Here is a 23,028-nt window from a genome sequence, read left to right as displayed (position 1 = left end):
CAGTGGTTTAGACCACAGCACCACCTGTGTCCCGAACAAACAAGCACACAATCACTGATAGGTCCACCCGCCATTGTGAGGCTCAAAGCAATGAAGATGATGCCTCCCCTGCTGTTGCCATTGGCTGTGGGTTTCTGGTGATGTCACAAAAGCACTTGGCAACTGAGTGGATATACAGGCAGGCCAAGGGGAAAGACCTTTTCTGTTTCCAGCAGGACACACCTGGCAATGGAAGTGACATTCAGCACTGCCCAGGTTTCTTCCACTTGGAGGAGGCAAACTGGTGAATGGAAGGAGGCAATCCTCTGGCAGTGGGATGCTAGGGAGCGATAATAAGGGAAGTTTGCTTGCCTGAAGGCTGCTGGTATCTGTGGTTGGAAGCTGGCGGACGTCTCATGATGGACCTAAGAGGAGCTGGCAGATGTTGGTGGATGGAAGCCAGTGGCTTTTGGATTCGGAAGTTGGTGGAGTCTACAAGGCTAAAGCAGACTGATGTTTGTGGATGGAAGTTCACCTTTGGAAGAGAGTCAACAGAAGCCAGTGGATATTTGTGGACTGAAGCCAGGGCACAAACATGAATGGATGTCATCTTTTTGGATGTCGGCTGTATATGTTTGTGTGAGTCCATGGGAGGTTTCAAAATGGTGTTAGCATGTGCACGAATGTCATGTGTCGAAGGTAGATATTCATGAAGAGATGGAACCCATAGGAGGGGGAATATAGGTTTCATAGAATCAGATAATATAGTTTGGGAGGGACCATGAGGGTCATCTAGCGCAACCCCTTACAGTATAGAAATCTTTTGCCCAATGTGGGGCTCAAACCCACAACCCTGGGATTAAGAGTCTCATGTATTTTGTGTTTTCATGTTGTATTTTCACGTTGTGAACCTCCCTGTGATCTTTGAATGGAGAGCAGTATTCAAATTTTAATAATAATAATAATAATAATAATAATAATAATAATAATAATAATAATGCATCTAAAGGCAACCCTGTTTAGGGAAGTTTTTAATGTTAAATGTTTTATCGTGTTTTTAATATTCAGTTGGGAGCCGCCCAGAGTGGCTGGGGAAACCCAGCCAGATGGGTGGGGTATTAATAATAATAATAATAATAATAATAATAATAATAATAATGGTGATTATGTTGGGAGGCTGAAGTTAGCAGGTGAAGTCACCAGGCAGAAGCCAATGTCGGGCCTGAGTGATGCTGTCAGATGGTAGCTATCAAGCCATTAAGCCTGGCCATCTATGAGGTAAGGAGAAGCAGCCTGCCTTGGCCTTTATAATCATAGAATTATAGAGTTGGATGGGCCCCTGAGGATCATCTAGTCCAACCCCCTACAATGCAGGAATATGCAGCTGCCCCATATGGGGCTTGAACCTGCAACCTTGGCGTTACCAGCACCACGCTCTATAAACAACTGAGCTTTCCTGAATTAGTGTTATATAAAATTTGTATAAATATTTTTAAAAAACAACAGGAAGCTGTTCACACATGCTCTTCTGTTTTGGCCTTGAGGGACTGCTTTCTCTGTAAAGTTCCAATCTTGTAATAAAAAAGGGAAACAAAACATGATCATTCCATGGCAGTCAGCACCCAGGCAGATACTTGAATGCAAGCTGTAGAGTGGTAATTACTAGCTTTCAGTACCCATTAGTATCAGATTTAGATTAATTTTTCTTTTGGGAAAGCTTTCCATGACTGTTGGTTAAGGAAAACCACATTAGTTTACGATTGACAGGATGATTAATTTTTCAGCATTTTTGTCAAATGTACATAAATCAAAGGTGCCAAAACACTTGACGGCATCTTGTCTCTTCACTGTGGGCTGGAAAGTTGCTAGGAAACATGCCGTCATTGCTAAAACCATTTTTCTGCTGACTTCAAACAGGTTTGTGGTTCTGTAATGCCAGACTATAGGGAACCAAAAGATATCTGAATTCTTCTTCCCACCCATTCCTAAATTACTGACTGACTGAATTCTGTGTGTGTGTGTGTGTGTGTTGTGGAGAGAGGGACATATATAGATGGCTGCTGTTCTTTCATCCACCAAAAGAAGCAGCACCTCTGGAAGTCAAAATCTCCGATGGCGTAGAACTAAAATTGGTTTTAAAGAGCAGTTATGTTGCCCTTAAGTCCTGTTTAGCAACCAAGTAGGCTTCTTTGTGGGGAACTAAGGTATTTCTGCAAATGAAAATTGAGTTGCCATCCTCTGAAACAGGAAATAGGAAGTTGGGATAGTTACAACAACTCACACCAAGAGCACCTGTCATCAATCTCAGAATTTCTTTACATAGTGAAGATTTATTAAAGGGGAGGGTTGAGGAAATGGTAATCACGGTTGCCTGAGTGCAATGATAAATGAGAGTTTTAAGATTTCCCTCCTTTTATTCCTTTCGGTTTATTATGCCATTTATTTTTCAACCTTTTCTTCTTTTCCTTTTCGCTAAAGTTCATATTTCTTCATATGAACAGTCTGCTCACCCCACCTGGAAAAAAAGCTTTCTGCAAGAGTCTACAATAGGGGTGCCCAAACCTTTTTCAAAGAGGGCCAGATCTGATGAAGTAAACATGTGTGAGGGCTGACCGACGTTGTTGACCTTTTTCTTTTTTTAGGATTGAAGTTGTTGAGCTCTTCCCCTCCTTTTTTTTTACATTTTTACCCCAAAGTTATTGATCTTTTTTTAAGGATTAAAATTGTTGCCCCAGGGGCCAGATTAAACTGACCTGTGGGCCAGATTACTCCCCCGAAACGGACTTTGGACATGCCTGGTCTGCAACAACTGAGCTTTGACACTGGGAAGTCCAGTGGTAGATTCTGCCATGAATGATTTTCCCTTTCATATTTGTACTATGTCTTTCCAGTGAAAATATTTCTTCCTCCTGGCTTTCCAAGCCAGATCTCCCATCTCTTGCCTGCGCTTTAAAGCTGGCTTTACTGGTAATTAAAGCAATCTTGCAGAGAAATGGAACATACAGCACAACACAACTTCGTTGCAAGCAGGAAGCTTTCCTGTTAAATTTCACATAACTCTGATAGGGAGTGATTGTGATAGGTGGGGGTGAAATCTCAGTTGCCTGAAAAAAGCTACTGGCACATGCAGCATGATTTGAAATCTTGCTGTAAATATACTGTATTTGTGGTTCCCTTTCTAACCAGTGGCGCCAGGAATTGGTCCCAGGGTTTTTATTTTTTCCTCTTAGAATGCTTCATATTTTATTACATTATTAAGTTTTAAGTGCTATTGTTCCATATTTGGATCATTAAAGGCTTTGAGGTATGCCTTCGCGCTCCTAAGAAGTATGGATGTCATCAGCATCCCAAGGAGTGTATGTTTTCGGTATCTTTATTTTAATGTCGTTCTTGACTTTCTGCCCAGGTTTGGGTTATTAGGTTTTCCTCTCTGCTAGAACAGAAATTAATCTAGTTTTCCCTTTTCAGTGCACAAAGGACCCTTCTTTTTAGTTGTAGTGAGTTAAAGTTTTACTGTAGCCAGCATAACTGTATATTATTGTTCTCCTTTTTTCCAAAGTAGAAGCAGCCCATTTATTTTTATGAATGTCTCAGTTGTAAAAAGGTGCTGTGTCTAATTATGAAATATTAGGTTATATTTTGACCTGATTCCACTGCTTTCTCAGATATTTTGATGCAGTAAACTCCCTGCATATGGCGTTTTAAAAATATGTAGTTCAGTTTGAAAAGTACTGATCATCCTCCTGTCTCTTTTTTTAAGTGCACCTCTTTTTGCTGTCCAAAGCAGCAAAATGGTGCAAACTGAGGCTGTGAATTTTATTTAACTGGAAAGGAATAGATTGAAATGGGCACTGTTGAAGTAAAGGTAAAGGGACCCTGACCATTAGGTCCAGTCGTGGCTGACTCTGGGGTTGCGGCGCTCATCTCACTTTATTGGCCAAGGGAGCCGGCGTACAGCATGACTTGATGTGGCCAGCATGACTTAGCCGCTTCTGGTGAACCAGAGCAGCACATGGAAATGCCGTTTACCTTCCCACCGGAGCGGTACCTATTTATTTACTTGCATTTTGATGTGCTTTCGAACTGCTAGGTTGGCAGGAGCAGCAACTGAGCAACGGGAGCTCACCCCGTCGCAGGGATTCTAATCGCTGACCTTCTGATTGGCAAGTCCTAGGCTCTGTGGTTTAACCCACAGCACCACCTTATTGTTGAAGTATATAGGCATTTTCCCACTTCCCACAGGGGTTACGTTTCTGGGTACCATGACTGTATGGTGGAACCTTGGTTCTCGAACTTAATCTGTGTCGGAAGTCCGTTCAACTCCTGAAGCTGTTCGTAAACCAAGGCGTGGCTTCCAATTGGCAGCAGGAGCTTCCGGCACTCAAGCAGAAGCCGTGTTGGACGTTTGGCTTCTGAAAAACATTCGCAAACCAGAACACTTGCTTCTGATTTGTTCGTCAACTAAGCCATTCGAGAACCAAGGTACCACTGCATGTGAAATGGTGGGAAAACAATCTAAAAAGCCTCCAAACACCTCTCCGCCAAAGTCCACCAAACTCCACCATAATTGCTCCCTCCAAACCTCCTTTCTCAAACTCCAACTCTCCACAAGCTGCAAAGGCTGCTGGGATTGCTAACCATTACCCCTCTTTTTTTGCGCTGTTTTTGCAGGTTCATTGCTCTTTGGGGGGCTGTTTTTGCCCTTTCTGCACCTTTTTGCAATTTGAATTCAGTTGTTTTTTTTTAATGGATGGATGGGACATTTGCATGCCGAAATATCGTATCTTCTCATGAAGCTGTGTGTTCTGCAGTGCTGCCCATTTGTGTAAACCTTCCATTTAGATCACTGCTTTGGAACTTTTTTTTTTTTTTAAGAGATGAGTTGGGGGGAAAATACCTTCCAACCTGATTAAACAGAACCTACTCTCTAGTTTCGGGACGCGGGTGGCGCTGTGGGTTAAACCACTGAGCCTCTTGGGCTTGCTGATCAGAAGGTCGGCAGTTCGAATCCCCGCGACGGGGTGAGCTACCCTTGCTCGGTCCCAGCTCCTGCCAACCTAGCAATTCGAAAGCACGTCAAAGTGCAAGTAGATAAATAGGCACCGCTCCGTCAGGAAGGTAAACGGCGTTTCTGTGCGCTGCTCTGGTTCGCCAGAAGCGGCTTAGTCATGCTGGCCACATGACCCGGAAGCTGTACGCCGGCTCCCTCAGCCAATAAAGCGAGATGAGCGCTGCAACCCCAGAGTCGGCCACGACTGGATCTAATGGTCAGGGGTCCCTTTACCTTTACCTTTACTCTCTAGTTTCAGTTCTATTGAAACATTTAATGTCACCTGGTAGATTCCGTATGGCAGATATTTAAAGTAGTCTTCCCCTTAAGAAAAAAGAAAAGAAAAGAAAAGGGGGGGAAAGTGCATTCGTACCTCCGGTTGTGTACAGGATCCTTTCCAGAGGTCCGGTCAGATCCCAAGGTTTCCGCAACCTGAGGACCGCTTCTGTGTATACGCGCAGGGTGAAACCCAGTAAAATACTTAAGGATTTGCTGCACACATATCCCAAAATTTACGTAACCAGAGGGTTATGTAAACGGAGGTACGACTGTACTTGCAGGAGGCTGTGAGTCTGAGGAAGAGTAACCACATCTCTGCAACCATTTGCAGAACTCAAAATCAACCCAAGCTTAGTTTCCATCATTTTTTGGGGGGTGGGGGAATAGAGGTCTATATCTCTTATAGTTCTAAAATTAGCTAAGGCGGGAGAGATGTTTTGGGTAGGGGAAAAAAGCATAAAAGTGTTAAGCAGCATCTCCCCCTGTTATTGCCCTGCTCACACATTTCTTTTGGCTCCTTTTCATTAAAGAAAAAAAAATGTCTAGACTCTCAAGACTGTCACTCATACACCTGCCATGTAGCATCAGCTAGCACATGGCTCATTATTTTGCAGAAATTGAAATATCCAAATGTAAGATGTTCTTTCTAGGCCACAAAATGCTGCTAGCTTTAAAGAAGCATGGATATTTATTATGCATAAAAGGATACAGTGGTACCTTGGTTTACAAACTTAATCCATTCCGGAAGTCCGTTCTTAAACCAAAGTGTTCTTAAACCAAGGCATGCTTTCCTATAACAGTGCGGGACTCAATTTACAAATGGAACACACTCAACAGGAAGTGAAACATGTTCTGCTTCCAAGGCAAAGTTCACAAACCAAAACACCTACTTCCGGGTTTGCAGCGTTCTTAATCCAAGTTGTTCATAAACTAAGCTGTTCTTAAACCAAGGTACCACTGTATAAGCATCCCCTGCTGCATATTATGAAGGCCCCCATATTTATTCTTTGTCTTTACAGTACTTTAGCAAATGGGAAAATCTTTGACCACTGCACTAAGACAATGGAACTTTTCTAGCCTGGAATTTGTATAGATAAATTAAATCAGAAGTGCTAGGCAGAAGATAATTTTGGTTGCTCTCATGGAAGTAAGAGGTGGAAGCAGAAAACTAGAAGAAGACAATCAGTGTATTATGACACCTTATTACTTTTTGAGTTTTTAATGTTTAATAGACTATTGTATTTTAATATTCTGTTGGAAGCCACCCAGAGTGGCTGGGGAAACCCAGCCAGATGGGCGGAGTATAAATAATAAATAATAAATTATTATTATTATTATTATTTATTACTGCTAGCACATACCCCGATAATATTTAGAGCTCTTTGTGCTCTCTGTCTCCAGGTAACAAATATCTCCCCACGTCCACCAAGGGTTTTTTTTTTTAAGCTTTCCATTCAGAAAGGCAAGGTGTGGTTTAGAAAATGTTGCATGGAAATCACCCTGAAAAGGGTAAAATGTAATTGATAATTTTGATATTGTATACAGTGGTACCTTGGGTTACAGATGCTTCAGGTTACAGATGCTTCAGGTTACATACTCTGCTAATCCGAAAGTAGTACCTCAGGTTAAGAACTTTGCTTCAGGATGAGAACAGAAATAGCGTAGCGGCAGGGCAGCAGCAGTGGGAGGCCCCATTAGCTAAAGTGATATCTCAGGTTAAGAACAGTTTCAAGCAGTGGCATAGCGTGGGTTGTCAGCACCCGGGGCAAGGCAAGTAATTTGCGCCCCCTAACCCGTGGATTTGCGCCCCCTAACCCTAACCCCCAGATGTTGCGCCCGGTGCGGCCGCCCCCCCCCCTGCACGCTACGCCACTGGTTTCAAGTTAAGAACGGACCTCCAGAACGAAATAAGTTCTTAACCGGAGGTACCACTCTATATGTTTGTGCATGGAGTATTTCTTAGCATTGCCTCACGTTGCAAGTGACCTTTCAAACTGTGAAGTAAATTTTAAAATGGCCAGTAGGTAACTGCTACCTCCAGCTGCGAAATATGGCATGAAGTCATACACCAGCAGCTAAAGACATTGAACAGGGCTTCTGAGTCAGACCGACGTAGCTTTCCTGCTGAAGGAGACCTTCAATTACTGGAGGAAAAGTGATAGCGCTCTTGAGGCCTCTGGTTGAATGAGTTTACCGTTTTTGCATTTAATGCTTTCGAGGCTCCGACTATTCATCTTGCAGCCTCCAGAGCTGCTTGATTTAGTTGTGGTTATTGTTCGCGACGTGTGACCTTTTAGCTCAGGAGGGCAGAGGAAGAAGGGGCCTTGTCAGAATTGGGATGGATTTCTGGGGGCAGGATTGATGCATGGATAGAGGGCAGTGTGAAAAGAGTCTTTCCCATGAGAAAAATGTATTTCCCCCTTAAACTTGCTTTGATGGATGGTACATGTTTTATGTTCAGTAATGTCCAGATTGGGTTTCGGCTAGTAAACCAGGAGGCAAGACTGCAGTGCGGCAGAAACTGTTACATGGTGTTGAACTATCACTTTTATTTAATAGAGGAAGTTTAGTATCGCTCTCAGCAGGCAGAGTGGGGAGAGCAGACTATCCAATTTTGCCTTTTCAATGCTCAATAGTTCATCTCTGTCCCCTGTCTCTGTGGAGGGAGGCTGTCAGTCATTCCACCAGTGCTCAGTCACCCCTACTGGGGAACTAAATATCCCTTTCCAAGAAGGAATTGTCAGCAGTTCTTACCTCCTAGGGGTGGGAATTTCCATGAGAGACTATACCACCTGCGAAAGCCTGAGAAAGAATTCAGGACTTTGAGATCATGAATGGTGAATATGAAATCTCTTAGACTAAGGATGGTGATTAACTTTCTTAGTCTTACTATGTACCTCTTCATAAAAGGGACATCTAAAGAACAAGTGTTCTGGGCTTCCTATCGCTCCCAATGGACAGGTGCAAAGTCTCTGAGTATCTAGTAAGATCATTGATCCCCTACTGGTGAGGCTCGCCGACCTCCCGCAAAAGCAAAAATTTGACCTATTGCTGTTAGGCGAAGTTCAAAAGATGACCTGGATGGTCGTCAGATTCTGTGTACAAATCTGTAGGCGCAGACCATCGCCCAACTCAAAATAGTCCGGCATGAAAATCCCCAAACTCAGTTCCATGGGTGACTCTGAGTCAACTCCCTGGGATAGTTTATTGTTGTACATTGTTTCTAAATTTATTGTTGTACATTGTTTTAATTGTCTGTTTTAACCATATTTGCACATCAGTTTCTAATGTTGTGAGTGTCCTCTATTTCAGAGGCTTCTACTTTGCAGCCTCTTATAGTTGTTTTAACTGGGAGTCTTTTAGTTCTTATGCTCTTACAGTTGTTTTAACTGCGTGTTTTTATTTGCTTTTAGTTCTTATCTGTTTTAATTATCAGTTTTTACCCATCCATTATCCGTGTTTAATCTTGTATTTTACTCAGATGTTTTATCCTATGCTTGTTTCTTTGTCCTTATTTGCTCTAACAATTATCGGTTAAAAAAATAAATAAATCCTAAATGCTATTTTATTTATATGTTGTTGTTGTTGTTGTTTTTTTGTTTTTTATCCTGGTCTGTGACCGTAATAAAGTTCATTCAACTTTCTTTGTCAGAGCTGGGAACCAGGCAGAGGGCCTTCTCGGTAGTGGCGCCCTCTCTGTGGAACGCCCTCCCATCAGATCTCAAAGAAATAAACAACTATCTGACTTTTAGAAGACATCTGAAGGCAGCCCTGTTTAGGGAAGTTTTTAATGTTTTATGTTTTATCGTGTTTTATCTGTTGGGAGCTGCCCAGAGTGGCTGGGGAAATGTAGCCAGATGGGCAGGGAATGAATGAATGAATAATGGAAGAAACACTTAATTGGCTCCCCTCCCTTCCAATTTATTTGAGACACTTTCAAGTCAACCTCCTGAGGTCCAACCTCCTACCATCCCATTCTCAATTTTAGTGGAATTTCCTTTCCAGTGGCTTTTGATCTGGAAAAATGAGCACAGCTCACAAAATGGAAGTTGTAGACTCAAGTAGCTCTTGGATTCCAAGGCTTACTAACGGACCTCATGAGCTCCCCGGAAAAGGCAGGTAGATGCATCCATCACAGGCTCCATTTTCCCAACCAGACTGAATCAGCAGCCCACTGGCTGTATTCTGAACTAACTGAAGTTTCTGAGCAGTCGTCAAAGGCAGCTCCATATACAATGCATTACAATGGCCAATCCCAAGCAGAAAATACTTTTTATGTATGTGACAACAGCCACACAGATGTTACTAGCCCAGAGGTGAAAAGAAGAAAGAGTCCCTACTAGAGAGGAATGGCAAACCAAACTGTTGGATTATGCCGAAATGGCAAAACTGACCAGAAACTCAGGAACCAAGAAGACAAAAACTTCAGGAAAGAATGGGAAAAAATTCATAATTTATTTAGGAGACCACTGTAAGCAGGTAACAACATTAGCAGGATTTTAATATCGCTTGTAATGTAACAAACACTTTGGATAATTATGGATAGATACAAAATATAGGTTATGAAATAATATGCAGTTGAAAATGTTAACAATAAGACCCATGGATGGGATGGTAGGAAGTCTTGAGATTCAGAGAAATCTCTACATACGGATGTGTATTTGATATTATTATAAACTTACATTTGTAAAACCAAATAAAAAATATTTCAAAATAAAAATAAAAATACAATGGTCAATCCCAGATATTACCAAAGAATGGATAACTGTGGCCAGGCTATCTCTGCTCAAGGAAGCAGCTGGCATACCAGCCTAAGCTAATGAAGGACACTCCTTGCTCATAGAGCAGTGATGGCCAAACTTGGCCCTCCATCTGTTTTGAGACTACAACTCCCATCATCTCTAGCTAACAGGACCAGTGGTCAGGGATGATGGGAACTGTAGTCCCAAAACAGCTGGAGGGCCGAGTTGGCCATCTCTGCCATAGAGGCTACTTGGACCTTCAGTAACAAGCTGGATCCAGGATCTACTGTATGAACTTAATTCTTGTAAGGCAAGTGTAATCCCACTCAGAACAGTTTGAACGCCAACTTCCTGAACAGAACCACCAGCTTCTTGGGACTGAGTTTCACTTTTTTGACCCCCTATCCTGACCATTACTGATTCCTGCCACTAATACTTCCAGAGCCTCATCTAAATCTGATGCAAAAGAGAGATAGGTGTCATTATTACACCTGATTCTTCCGAGATTCAGGATTGTGAGCAAAGTCCAAAGCAATCGTTCATCAAACGGAGAAAACACCAGCTAGTCACATCTGTTCGTGGAAACGTGCGTCTTTTTGGCGCCAGGTGGGATATCCGGTAGGACTTTGGGAGCAATGATATCAGGGAACAAATATGGTAATTGAATGAATACAAAGGAAAGCTGTTACTTTTGGACTGGATTTCCAAGGTACTTTCTCTGAGGAGGAAACCATAGCATTCCCTAGACTCACATTTATGGCTCACAGTTAGTTTCAATACTCAAGATAAATCTCTGCTTTCTCCATGACACTTGTGAATTTACATCATCTGTGGAAAGAATGTCGTATTGATTCCTCGTTAGGGAATGAGTACTTTGAGCAACTCCTATGCAGGTGTGTAAACTGGCTTTCTCTATCCCAGCTGCATACTCCAATGTGCTTTGCCCTTCGTTCCTCCAAACCTCATGGTCAGGGATCACATGTTTTAGATACATTGTAAGCTCGGTCCCAGCGCCTGCCAACCTAGCAGTTCGAAAGCACCCCCGGGTGCAAGTAGATAAATGGGGACCGCTTACCAGCGGGAAGGTAAATGGCGTTTCCGTGTGCGGCTCTGGCTCACCAGAGCAGCAATGTCATGCTGGCCACGTGACCCGGAAGTGTCTCCGGACAGCGCTGGCCCCCGGCCTCTTGAGTGAGATGGGCGCACAACCCCAGAGTCTGTCAAGACTGGCCCGTATGGGCAGGGGTACCTTTACCTTTACCTTAAGCTGTGTTTGCTTTACCAGGAAGACAAAGAGATTTAATGTTAGAGCCTTCTAGGTCAGTGTTTCCCAACCTTGTGCCTCCAGCTGTTTTTGGACTACAATTCCCATCATCCCTTGCCACTGGTCTTGCTAGTCAGGGATGATGGGAGTTGTAGTTCAAAAACAGCTGGAGGCACAAGGTTGGGAAACACTGTTCTAGGTACTTCAACTCCAGTACAGTGGTACCTTGCTTCTCAGACTTAATCCGTTCCGGGAGTCTATTCCAAAACCAAAGCGTTCCAAAACCAAGGCATGCTTTCCCATAGAAAGTAATGCAAAATGAATTAATCTGTTCCAGACTTTTAAAAACAACCCCTAAAACAGCAATTTATCATGAATTTTACTATCTAACAAGACCATTGATCCATAAAATGAAAACAAAGATCTATGCTATACAAAAAATCAAGACAGTATTGTAGATGATAAAAATTAAAATTATTATTTTTTTCTTACCAGCACTGATTATAGTCTTCAGATGGGGGCTTTTATCCATTTCCACAGTCACACAATCAATCAATCAGCAGCTGAACTGGGTTCCACACAGTCACAAAAACAAATTAACCGAAAAAGCCTCAGAAACAAAAATGCAAAATAAATAGCAAAAACAAAAAGCCAAATTTAATCCATTCCAGATGTCTGTTAGACTTCCAAAAAGTTCAAAAACCAAGGTGCAGCTTCTGATTGGTGCAAGTGCCCTGGAAACAATAGCCGACAGCCGCATCAGAAGTTCAGCTTCTGAAAAACGTTCAAAAACCGGAACACTTACTTCCAGGTTTTTGGCATTTGGGAACCAAGGCGTTTGAGTACCAAGGAACCACTGTACAGAACTGCAGTTGTCAAGGACTGTCTTCTCTGATAGGACCTGCATAGAGGTCTATTGCCTGATGTTGCCAATGAGCATGAGCAGGAAGAGGACCTTCTGAGTCATGGTACCCCATTTGTGCCATGCCCTTCTTCCAGGTTTTTGGCGTTTGAGAACCAAGGTACCACTGTACTTCAACTCTTGTATCCTCTTCAATCGCTCCTTGTTCATAGCTTGGTGTTGAGCAATTCTAAGTGACGTTTGGCCTTTACAGTTCCCTTATGGCTGACTATTGAATTTCTGCCCTCAATGAACAGTGTAAAGTGTGGCATTCTATATATTTAAACAACAAAAAATAATGTGCCTTACAACAAGCTTTCAAGCTTCTGTTCTCCATATTCTTCAGAGTCTTAAATTTTATTTATTTTGCTTTCTTTAACTCTATGCCTTCCTCTTCAGGTTTTGTGACCTTTTACGGTGTTGTGCGCGTTTCTGTTTTGACCGAATGCTGCCACCTTTTGTTTGAAAGAAGCGCATCCCATCATCTTTCAACAAGCAGAAACCGTATTTAGAAATCTTCCGCAACGGGTTGTCTTAATGGTCTTTCTAAGCTGATCTTGTCCAGCTAATCTTCTTTGTAAACTAGAGTCTCCTCAGGGTAGACACTATCTTAATCCAAAATCTTGTGAAGCATCTTATGTGCTTACAACACTGTATCTTTGTTGAATGTTCTTTCTGAAAGTATCATGTTCCTTCATGCACTTATCATTCAACAGTAACAAAAAGACACTTCTGAAATTCATATGCAGAGCATATCTCTTGTGTTTTTGTATGTGGTTAATAATTCCATCTTTGTTCCTGTTTTTAGTGCAATTTAACAATTAAGAGTGGAATTCAACATCACTATTACAGTGGTACCTCGGGTTAAGTACTTAATTCGTTCCGGAGGTCCGTACTTAACCTGAAACTGTTCTTAACCTGAAGCACCACTTTAGCTAATGGGGCCTCCTGCTGCCGCCGTGCCGCCGGAGCCCGATTTCTGTTCTCATCCTGAAGCAAAGTTCTTAACCTGAAGCACTATTTCTGGGTTAGCGGAGGCTGTTACCTGAAGCGTATGTAACCTGAAGCGCATGTAACCCGAGGTACCACTTTACAAACATTTTGTTTCTGCAAGTATATCAGAATCCCCTTCTCTAAATCAATTTCATTAAGTGTGCGGGGAGGAGAGAGAGAAGAAAGTTCCATTGTGCTTGAAGAAGTTCTTGTGCAGGGCTTCAGCAGCATTGTTGTTGTTGTTGTTTAGTCATTCAGTCGTGTCCGACTCTTCGTGACCCCATGGACCAGAGCACGCCAGGAACTCCTGTCTTCCACTGCCTCCCGCAGTTTGGTCAGACTCATGCTGGTAGCTTCGAGAACACTGTCCAGCCATTTTGTCCTCTGTCATCCCCTTCTCTTTGTGCCCTCCATCTTTCCCAACATCAGGGTCTTTTCCAGGGAGCCTTCTCTTCTCATGAGGTGTCCAAAGTATTGGAGCCTCAGCTTCACGATCTGTCCTTCCCGTGAGCACTCAGGGCTGATTTCCTGAAGAATGGATACGTTTGATCTTCTTGCAGTCCATGGGACTCTCAAGAGTCTCCTCCAGCACCATAATTCAAAAGCATCAATTCTTCGGCGATCAGCCTTCTTTATGGTCCAGCTCTCACTTCCATACATCACTACTGGGAAAACCATAGCTTTTACTATACGGATCTTTGTTGGCAAGGTGATGTCTCTACTTTTTAAGATGCTGTCCAGGTTTGTCATTGCTTTTCTCCCAAGAAGCAGGCGTCTTTTAATTTTGTAGCTGCTGTCACCATCTGCAGTGATCATGGAGCCCAAGAAAGTAAAATCTCTCACTGCCTCCATTTCTTGCCCTTCAATTTGCCAGGAGGTGATGGGACCAGTGGCCATGCTCTTCATTTTTTGATGTTGAGCTTCAGACCATATTTTGCACTCTCCTCTTTCACCCTCATTAAAAGATTCTTTAATTCCTCCTCACTTTCAGCAGCATAGTTTTGTTCAAAGAAATTGGATCAAATGTTTACTTACCCCATTATAATATTACAATAAAATACAACATGACAAAGATTCCTGACAGCCCACATCACAAGAACATCTCCCCCCCCCCAATGGAATTTATTTAAATCAACACTCCATTAATGCTTCTGGCAGAGAAACACAGTTCACTGATATAAAATATCCTTGAAGTTTAGGAAGCGTAAGAAAACTAAATGCTTGTTAATTGAATAACATTTCCAATTAGCCAGACCCAAATATATTGGAGAACAGGTTCCAACAGAAGAGGCTGTCAACTCTTGAAAATCCAGGTCCTTGGGGTTTTGTTTCATTTTTTTGCTGAATGCTTTAGCTGTAGCTTTTTCCATAATGAAAAGAGTATCCATAGAAAATCCTGAAAGATGTATTTATGCAGACTAAGCTCCCCGCCACCACTCCAGGAGTTCATTAAAGAATCTGTACATACTGAATCAACTATCACACATAGTCAGTGTCTGAGGACAGCTTTGCATGTAGAGAAACTGTAGTGCTATGCAGGAAATTATAAGGCTTATTTTTCAAGTCTTTGCTATGGGTGTTTGTGGATTTACTTTCATGCATTTTCCCTGTCCCAACACTTCCATTGGCCATTCTGGAACCCAAGTCTCTTAATCCCATTACAGTGGTACCTTGGTTCTCACACTTAATCTGTTCCAGGAGTCCGTTCCAAAACCAAAGCGTTCCAAAACCAAGGCATGTTTTTCCATAGAAAGTAATGCAAAATGGATCAATCAGTTCCAGACTTTTAAAAACAACCCCTAAAACAGCAATTTGACATGAATTTTACCATCTAACGAGACCATTGATCCATAAAATGAAAGCAATAAACAATGTACTGTAGTATAAAATAAATAAGACAGTATTGTAGATGATAAAAATTTAAATTATTTTTTCTTCTTCCCTGCACTGATGATAGTCATTGTTTGGATGGGGGGCTTTTATCTATTTCCAGTCACACAATCAATCAATCAATCAATCAATCAATCAGTAGCTGAATGGGGTTCCACACAGTCACAAAAAGAAATTAACCAAAAAAGCCTCAAAAACATAAACGCAAATAAACAGCAAAAACAAAAGTGCCAAGTACAGTGGTACCTTGGTTCTCGAATTTAATCCGTTCCAGAAGTCTGTTTGACTTCTGAAATGTTCAAAAATGAAGGCACTGCTTCTGATTGGTGCAGGTGCCCCGGAAACATTAGCCAATAGCCGCATCGGACATTTGGCTTCCGAAAAACGTTTGAAAAGCGGAACACTTACTTCTGGGTTTTCGGAGTTTGGGAACCAAGGCATTTGAGTACCAAGGCATTTGAGAACCAAGGTACCATTGTATTCAAGATTCAGTTACCCTGCTGCTGCCAGGATATTTCCCCTACTGTTGCCAAAGCCATAATTTTGTGTGAGCGGGTAATGTGCAAAAGTGACCACTGCCTATAAATTCTACATGGGGGCAGTCTTCTTATATCGCCCCTCTCCCAGTGTGGTCAACGGCAGCAAAAGCGCATGAGGGGCTAAGAATGAAGGGGCTTACCTTGACCTACTGTATCAGGAAGTTTCCTAGTGTGAGATCTAAAATCTACAGGTGCATAATGACAAATTTGCACAGAGGGTACTTATTTGCAATGACTTAGTCCAAGGACTCATTGTTTGGAAAGACCTATTAGCGAAATACCTCGAGATGTTTCTGCTTGCAGAGCTGACGCGATATCCTGGCAGGCTACAGAAACCTAAGTACAAATTAAATTACTTTTAGATGCAAATCACTTTCTTACAAGAAACCGTAACATTTATAACCTCTTCAGCAAGAGAGCACATGATGATTTTCGACGTTGTGTTGCGAGTTATATAAATCAGGCATGCCTGCGGTTTTAGTGCTATAAACTTTGTTAGGATTTGAAGAGCAAGATACTGCCTTGAACAGAAATCAAGGGGGAGGAAAACAGCATTAGAAAACTTGAGTAAAATTATTAAATAAGTTGTTTTCACGCAGTATCTGCTTCTGACGAGGGCAGCATGACATGAGCTGTAAAACCTGGGACCAAATCTTAATCCTTAAACCATTATCTAAGGCCTGAATGGTGCTTCAAAATCCTCCCTCTTTAAGCCCACCCATAAACAGAGACATTTTTGCCAGCAGACATAAGGCAGACCAGCATTCTTACGCTGGACTGGAAAAGCAACAATTTCCTGGCAGAGAGCACACTTGGTCAAGTTATAAAAGTGGTTTCACTTGAACAGAGCCCATGCTATCAACTTTTATTAGGGCACTGTTTATCTTGGACCTTGTGGGAGTCAGGAGAAGTTGTTCAAATGGAACTTTTAGGTAAACTTTTGTGCTGCATCTAATGGGCCATGGCTTCATGAAATACAGAACTTAGAAAGTACTTTATTTAACTTTAAAGCCGGTTTTTGGCTTTGAAAATTGCACGTGCGCTGACGTTACGCAGATGTAAACAAGACCAATTTTTGTATTTCGAGAACTTTGTTGTTTTGACTGATAGCACTTCAGTAAAATATTGCCTCGGCTTTGAATTAAAACATAGACGTTAACAATGCATTGCAGTTGTATAGCATAATGGCCTACAGAACTCTTGTCCATACTTTGGTTGAACTGACAAAATGTATTCAGCGTATTCTGGCAAGTGTTGATAAAATATGGGCATTATGGAGAGATGTTGGGGTATTATTGGGTTGTTGTTGTTGTTTTGATTATATATATCATGGTTTTATATTTTGATTTTGCGTGAACCGCCCTGAGACCTCCAGGTATAGGGCGGTATATAAATACTAATACTACTAAAAATAATGTTAAACTTTATGGGCTTGGCAACCTTCTGGTATGAACTGGCTTTTTTAATTGGTGGCATTTGCCTGGTCTGCTCATGAATTCTTAGAAGCCAAACATGATGTCATAGTTCAGGCAGGTCCGAGGTGTTTTTGGGGGGTGGGGGAACATTTATTCCTTGTGCTGAACAGTTCTTTCAGAAAAAAGTATTTTTGTACACACGTAAGCAAAGGAAGCTACCTTATTGCAAGAACATTTATCCATCGAGCTCAGTATTGCTAAACTGACTATCCGTGGCTATCCCAGGTTTCAGAGTTGGTACTTTACCATTCCTAGTACAGTGGTACCTCTGGTTACGTACTTAATTCGTTCCAGAGGTCCGTTCCTAACCTGAAACTGCCCTTAACCTGAAGCACCACTTTAGCTAATGGGGCCTCCCACTGCTGCTGTGCCGTCGCCGCACGATTTCTGTTCTCATCCTGAAGCAAAGTTCTTAACCTGAGGTACTATTTCTGGGTTAGCAGAATCTGTAACCTGAAGCATATGTAACCTGAGGTACCACTGTACAGCTGTACCTTGGAAGTTGAACAGAATCCGTTCTGGAAGTCTGTTCGACTTCCACAATGTTATATCAATTTGCATCTTCCAGATCAAAAGTTTATCTCAATGCAAAGTTTTCTGCAGTTATTTTCCCTCAGAACGGACCTGCTTTTAGCATGACCTCCTAATTGTTGAATTGGTGTTTTTCTTTCTCCCTCTCAACAGGCAGACACTCTTTAATTTGCAAAAGGAGGGAGAATGCCTGGAATGCAAGCTACCTCCTGTTAGCCTGCAATCATGGGGTCAATTTGCACTAATTGCACCAAAGCAGCTGTTGCCCTGAGGGGGTACAGAAGTGCAGTTTCTCAACCAGAGGCCAAAGGGAATAAGAGCTTACTTGCTCTTTCAGGAGCATTATCCAAACACCACTAGGCAACATGAAGGACAATAAGGCAGGGATCAGACTAATCCATTTGCTGCATCAAAGGCGATGAAGCCTTTAAAGTCTTACTTCGTCCTAAAACTGGCAGCAATTTTCAATTATGCTTTTATTGACAGATTCAGAGGCTTGTTGTCAACACAGCTAGTTAATTTGGATCCGGCATGATTTATGGGGCAATCTGAGATCTTTTTTCTTTTTTTAAGCCTACTTTAAATTCGACCCACCAGTGAGAAGACACTTGCATAGCATCTGTCTTCTGTGGCTGCATGAATAGAATAATAATAAAAATTCCTTAGTACAGTGGTACCTCGGGTTACATACACTTCAGGTTACATACGCTTCAGGTTACAGACTCCGCTAACCCAGAAATAGTGCTTCAGGTTAAGAACTTTGCTTCAGGATAAGAACAGAAATTGTCCTCCGGCGGCACGGCGGCAGCAGGAGGCCCCATTAGCTAAAGTGGTGCTTCAGGTTAAGAACAGTTTCAGGTTAAGAATGGACCTCCGGAACAAATTAAGTACTTAACCCGAGGTACCACTGTAGCACCTTAGAGACCAACTAAGTTTGTTATTGGTATGAGCTTTCATGTGCGTGCAAGCTCATACCAATAACAAACTTAGTTGGTCTCTAAGGTGCTACTGGAAGGAATTTTTTGTTTGTTTGTGTTATGTACTGAAGTTCTCACCCTGGGCCAGCAGGGGAATACTGTAGATAGTTATGCAAATGAAGGATCGAAAGTGACGTTCAGTGATTGGATAGTTTGTATGCAAATGAAGGATCGAAAGTGACGTTTAGTGATTGGATAGTTTTAGAAAGTTGCAACATTTACTTTGTTCTGGAGCTCTATATAAGCAGGCTGACTGAGCTCCTCAGTTCAGTTCTGTTCCAGCTTACAAATAAAGAGCTGCTTTGGAAGAATCGCTGTGTCGTCTGATATGTCCACCCACAACTTAAGAGTTTGTTTTGACTACGGCAGACCAACATGGCTACCTACCTGTAACTAGATGCATGAATAGGTCTTAAAGATGTTGCATTTCCAACTAAGCCCAACCCAGATGGCAAATTTATCCATGCAGGATCTGAGTCAGTGTGCCCTCAGATATAGCCATTGTTTTAAGCAATTTGCTGACGTCTGACCTTGGCCCCTAAACAGAAGATCATTTCAATGGTTGCAAACTGTTCTTGCTTTACATTGAGGGTGGCTGCAAATAGTCTCCTCCTTAAAAGAGGGCACATGTTGCGGTGAGACCTGGAAACTGACCCTCTTGTTGTGGGTGGGTATATTGGACAGCCACAACACCCGATTGGTAGGTCCCTCATTGCTGGGTTTAATCTGGTCAATGGGGTGCTGTCTCAATGGATTGAGGGTTCTATAAATACCTATGCACGTGACCCAGAGCTTCCTCTTTCAACCCGCCCACCTCTCCCTACTTTTAGGGCATTTTGTGATTGACCTTGCTATGCCGTCATGTGTCGTCAGGAGAGGGGCACGGCAGGAATTTCCCCCACTTGGCTGATTGGCTGTTGCCATTTGGGTTTCACCTGCTGCGTAGCAAATCACCACAACTTGTAAGGTTGCGGATAGGCACTGGTTCATGTGATAGGGATGGGAGAATGGTCTCGCCATCCCTATGTGAAGGGTATTCCATTAAAGGAATCCAGGGACTCAACTTGGTTTGGTCAACCCCAAGTGGGGGTTGTGCCTGTGCCTGAGTCCAGGGGAGCATCTGGGGAGTGGACATAGCCTGTACCCGGGCTTTTATCCTACCTCAGGTGTTCACCCTTGGCTGACCTATGATAGAGCTCTGGGTCAGCGCTACCTGCAAGGATGGAGGGAGCTAGTCGAACCAGAGCCTATGCAACCACTCACTTTTCTGTAATCAATAAAGTTGTGGCCTAAATTCTGCCAAAAACCAATCTAAAATTTGAGTCAAATGTGTTTTTAGTTAGGGGGGAGGTCTCTGGGTCTGAACACGCAATAGCATAACCTCATAGAAAGGAAACCCAGTCCTTTGCAGGTATTTCCAAGAAATTTGGACCTGTTGGGCTTGCCAACCACCTGTTGTTCATTAGCTTGCCAGCACTGAACAAGTTTTTTTGTGTGGTCCTTTAAGCAGGTTAGCTATCCGGGGAAGGAAGCATATAAAACGTAGATTTCTTACTTTTATTGCATGGTGTTTATACACTTGACTTTGTTATCATTGACCTTGTTCTGTGAACCGCCCTGAGACCTTCAGGTATGGGGTGGTGTGTGTGTGTGTGTGTGTGTGTGTGTGTGTGTGTGTGTAAAAGGTAAAGGACCCCTGGACAGTTAAGTCCAGTCAAAGGCCACTATGGGGTGTGACACTCATCTTGCTTCAGGCCGAGGGAGCCGGCGTTTGTCTACAGACATCTTTCCGGGTCATGTGGCCAGCATGACTAAACTGCTTCTGGTGCAACGGGACACCATGATGGAAGCCAGAACGCATGGAAACACTGTTTACCTTCCCCCACAGCAGTACCTATTAGTCTCCTTGTGCTGGCGGGCTTTTGAACTGCTAGGTTGGCAGGAGCTGGGACAGAGCGATGGGGATTTGAACCACCAACCCTCTAAGCCCAAGAGGCTCAGTGGTTTAGTCCACAATGACACCCCCGTGCAACAGTGTGTGTGTGTGTGTGTGTGTGTGTGTAATAATGATAATAATAATATCACACACCTACTAACTGTTTATTGAAATGAGAATATATTGTCACTCTCAAAATGTACCTAATTGCATCACAAACATTATATAGCAGGAAAATACTACCACTAAGTAAATAGCAGTAAATAACATTGTGAAATGAATCTCATATCCTCTTTTCCCTTTCCATACCCCTTTCTCATACAGAGGTAAAGCTATTTTAGTCCTATTTTGAAGTTCCAATGCCTCACCCAGTTAGAATCATGTGAGGGAGGGTGGGGACAAGCGGACTAGGTCTGCCCTCCCGTTTCTGCCCTATCGCCCATTACAACTTGGAAGGTTAGCTTCTGTCTTGGAGAGCCTGATTCACTCATGTCGGTTCCCTGTGCAGTTTAGAACCCTGGAAGATCAGGATTCTGGATCATTCAGGGAAACTACATGAGTAGTAATGATCCCCCAAGTTATACTTCAGACTTTTGGAGGGCAACAAGGACAGAGATGGAGCTAGCACAGCCACCTCCATCTCCCCAATGGTGTGGGAATGTCTGAATTGGGTTATAGGCTATAGTTTTGCTGCTCACTCAATACACTTTATAGCTATCATCTCTATAGTTGAAAAGAGAATTGATTGAGAGACAATGAACAGGAATGAAAGGAAGTGTCTTCTATGTTATAAGGCCATGAACCTGACCGTTTAGAATAAATTGTTGGTGTTTGACTTACACAGTTTATTTCTTTTTTGATCCGTTGCATATGTTAGGCTATATCTTTCAATGTTGTGGAAAATCTTTTGGGAAAATGTTGTGGGACTAGCAAGAGAGGTATGGGCACATAAGGGGAAGAAAGAGCACCGTATTTTTCTCTCTATAAGACGCACCAGACCATAAAACGCACCTAGTTTTTTGAGAAGGAAAACAAGAAAAAAAATATTTTGAATCCCAGAAGCCAGAACAGCAAGAGGGATCACTGCACAGTGAAAGCAGCAATCCCTCTTGCTGTTCTGGCTTCTGGGATAGCTGTGCAGCCTGCATTTGCTCCTTAAGACGCACACACATTTCCCCTTACTTTTTAGGAGGGGGAAAGTGTGTCTTATAGAGCGAAAAATACAGTATATGATGGAGAAACACCACAGACTCTGCGGGAAGGTAAAAGTCATCATTCAAAACCATTCTATTATTTCCTTTGAACTTTTTCACAGGTACCCTCAGCTGCTTTTAAATATACCTTTGTAATTCCAATTGTCATAACTCTGCAAATTTCTACAGAAAAGGGCTTCAAATCCTGGATTTCTGGAAATGAGATTCTGCAGCAGATTCTGTATGTCACCATCCAAAGAGAAACAGCCTTACAGGAACCTGCTGCTTGGATATAACTGTTGGTAATCAACCAAAGGGAACCCCATAACTAATTACAAGCACATGAGAGTGTTTATATGAGTATGAATACATTCCTAAATTGACTGATTCTGTGATCTGGTGCAGCATATGTCTGCCAGCCTTTTTAAAGGCCTGTAACTTGTCAGATAAACTCTAATTTCTCAGCTAGTGAGAGAGCACAGCTGCTGTGTGGGTCCAGAGTAACAAAAATAGTAACAAAAGGAGACTGAGCAAAAAAAAAAAGGTAACTGCTATTGGAAATTACACACACACACACATTGTTGAATAAATAATAAAATAGCATTGCTTTTCATATTGCAACTGTGTAACTCAGTTTGATACAAAAATTTAAATGTGATCTCCATCATTTGTCCTATTAATTTAAAAATGCTTTATATCACACACATTAAAAAAAAAAACCCCACACATGTTGCACATTGTTAAATCACATCTGTAGTTTAATTTTAAATGCTTCCAAGATACGTTGCATACAAAATATGTTGTGGTTGAGACACCAACCTGATTACAAAATGAATGTTCATCTTGTCAGTTGTGAAAGGCAAATGTTATTTGTTTACTCAGTTTTGTTTGTTGTTTAAAATCTAGCAATGGAAACCTGGAAAAAAAAGCTTGTATACAAAGTGTATTCTGGGAAGGTAGCCTTAAAGCTCCCAAAATACCGTAGTTGCCTGAAGTGACCACCTTACTCTGCCCAATGGTAGGACCGGCCCCCAAGTCAGAGCTCATGTGGCTGATTCCCTGAGTAAGGTGACCTGTGGCCCTCCAGATGTAAATGAATTACAATTGACCACTGGCCATGCTGAGTTGTAGTCCAACATCTCAAGGGCACTAGGTCCCCTAGCCCTGGGTTAAACAATGGATGCTTGCAGCCAGGTAAATATTTAGAGCAACCTCCCCCAACCTGGTACCATCCAGATGTTTCAGACTACAGCTCCTATTATCCCTGACCAAATGCACA

At 42.3% G+C, this 23,028-nt stretch overlaps 1 protein-coding gene and 1 long non-coding RNA gene across 3 annotated transcripts in view; one reads left to right on the top strand and one right to left on the bottom strand.

Annotated features, from left to right (window-relative positions):
* Positions 1-12,458, bottom strand: part of LOC307226951 — a 78,909-nt gene extending 66,451 nt beyond the window's left edge. Inside the window, exon 1 of the long non-coding RNA XR_013843733.1 lies at positions 11,859-12,458. This is a non-coding gene — a long non-coding RNA (uncharacterized lncRNA). The remainder of the gene's footprint in view (positions 1-11,858) is intronic.
* Positions 1-23,028, top strand: part of ROR2 (receptor tyrosine kinase like orphan receptor 2) — a 171,806-nt gene that overhangs the window by 76,704 nt on the left and 72,074 nt on the right. The gene's annotated exons all lie outside the window — the stretch shown is intronic.

The sequence above is a fragment of the Podarcis cretensis genome (assembly GCF_951804945.1).
Source record: "Podarcis cretensis genome assembly, chromosome: 11".
Classification (NCBI taxonomy): domain Eukaryota; kingdom Metazoa; phylum Chordata; class Lepidosauria; order Squamata; family Lacertidae; genus Podarcis; species Podarcis cretensis.
The sequence above is the reverse complement of the archived record's forward strand: the minus strand, read 5'-3'. Positions and strand labels throughout refer to the sequence as shown.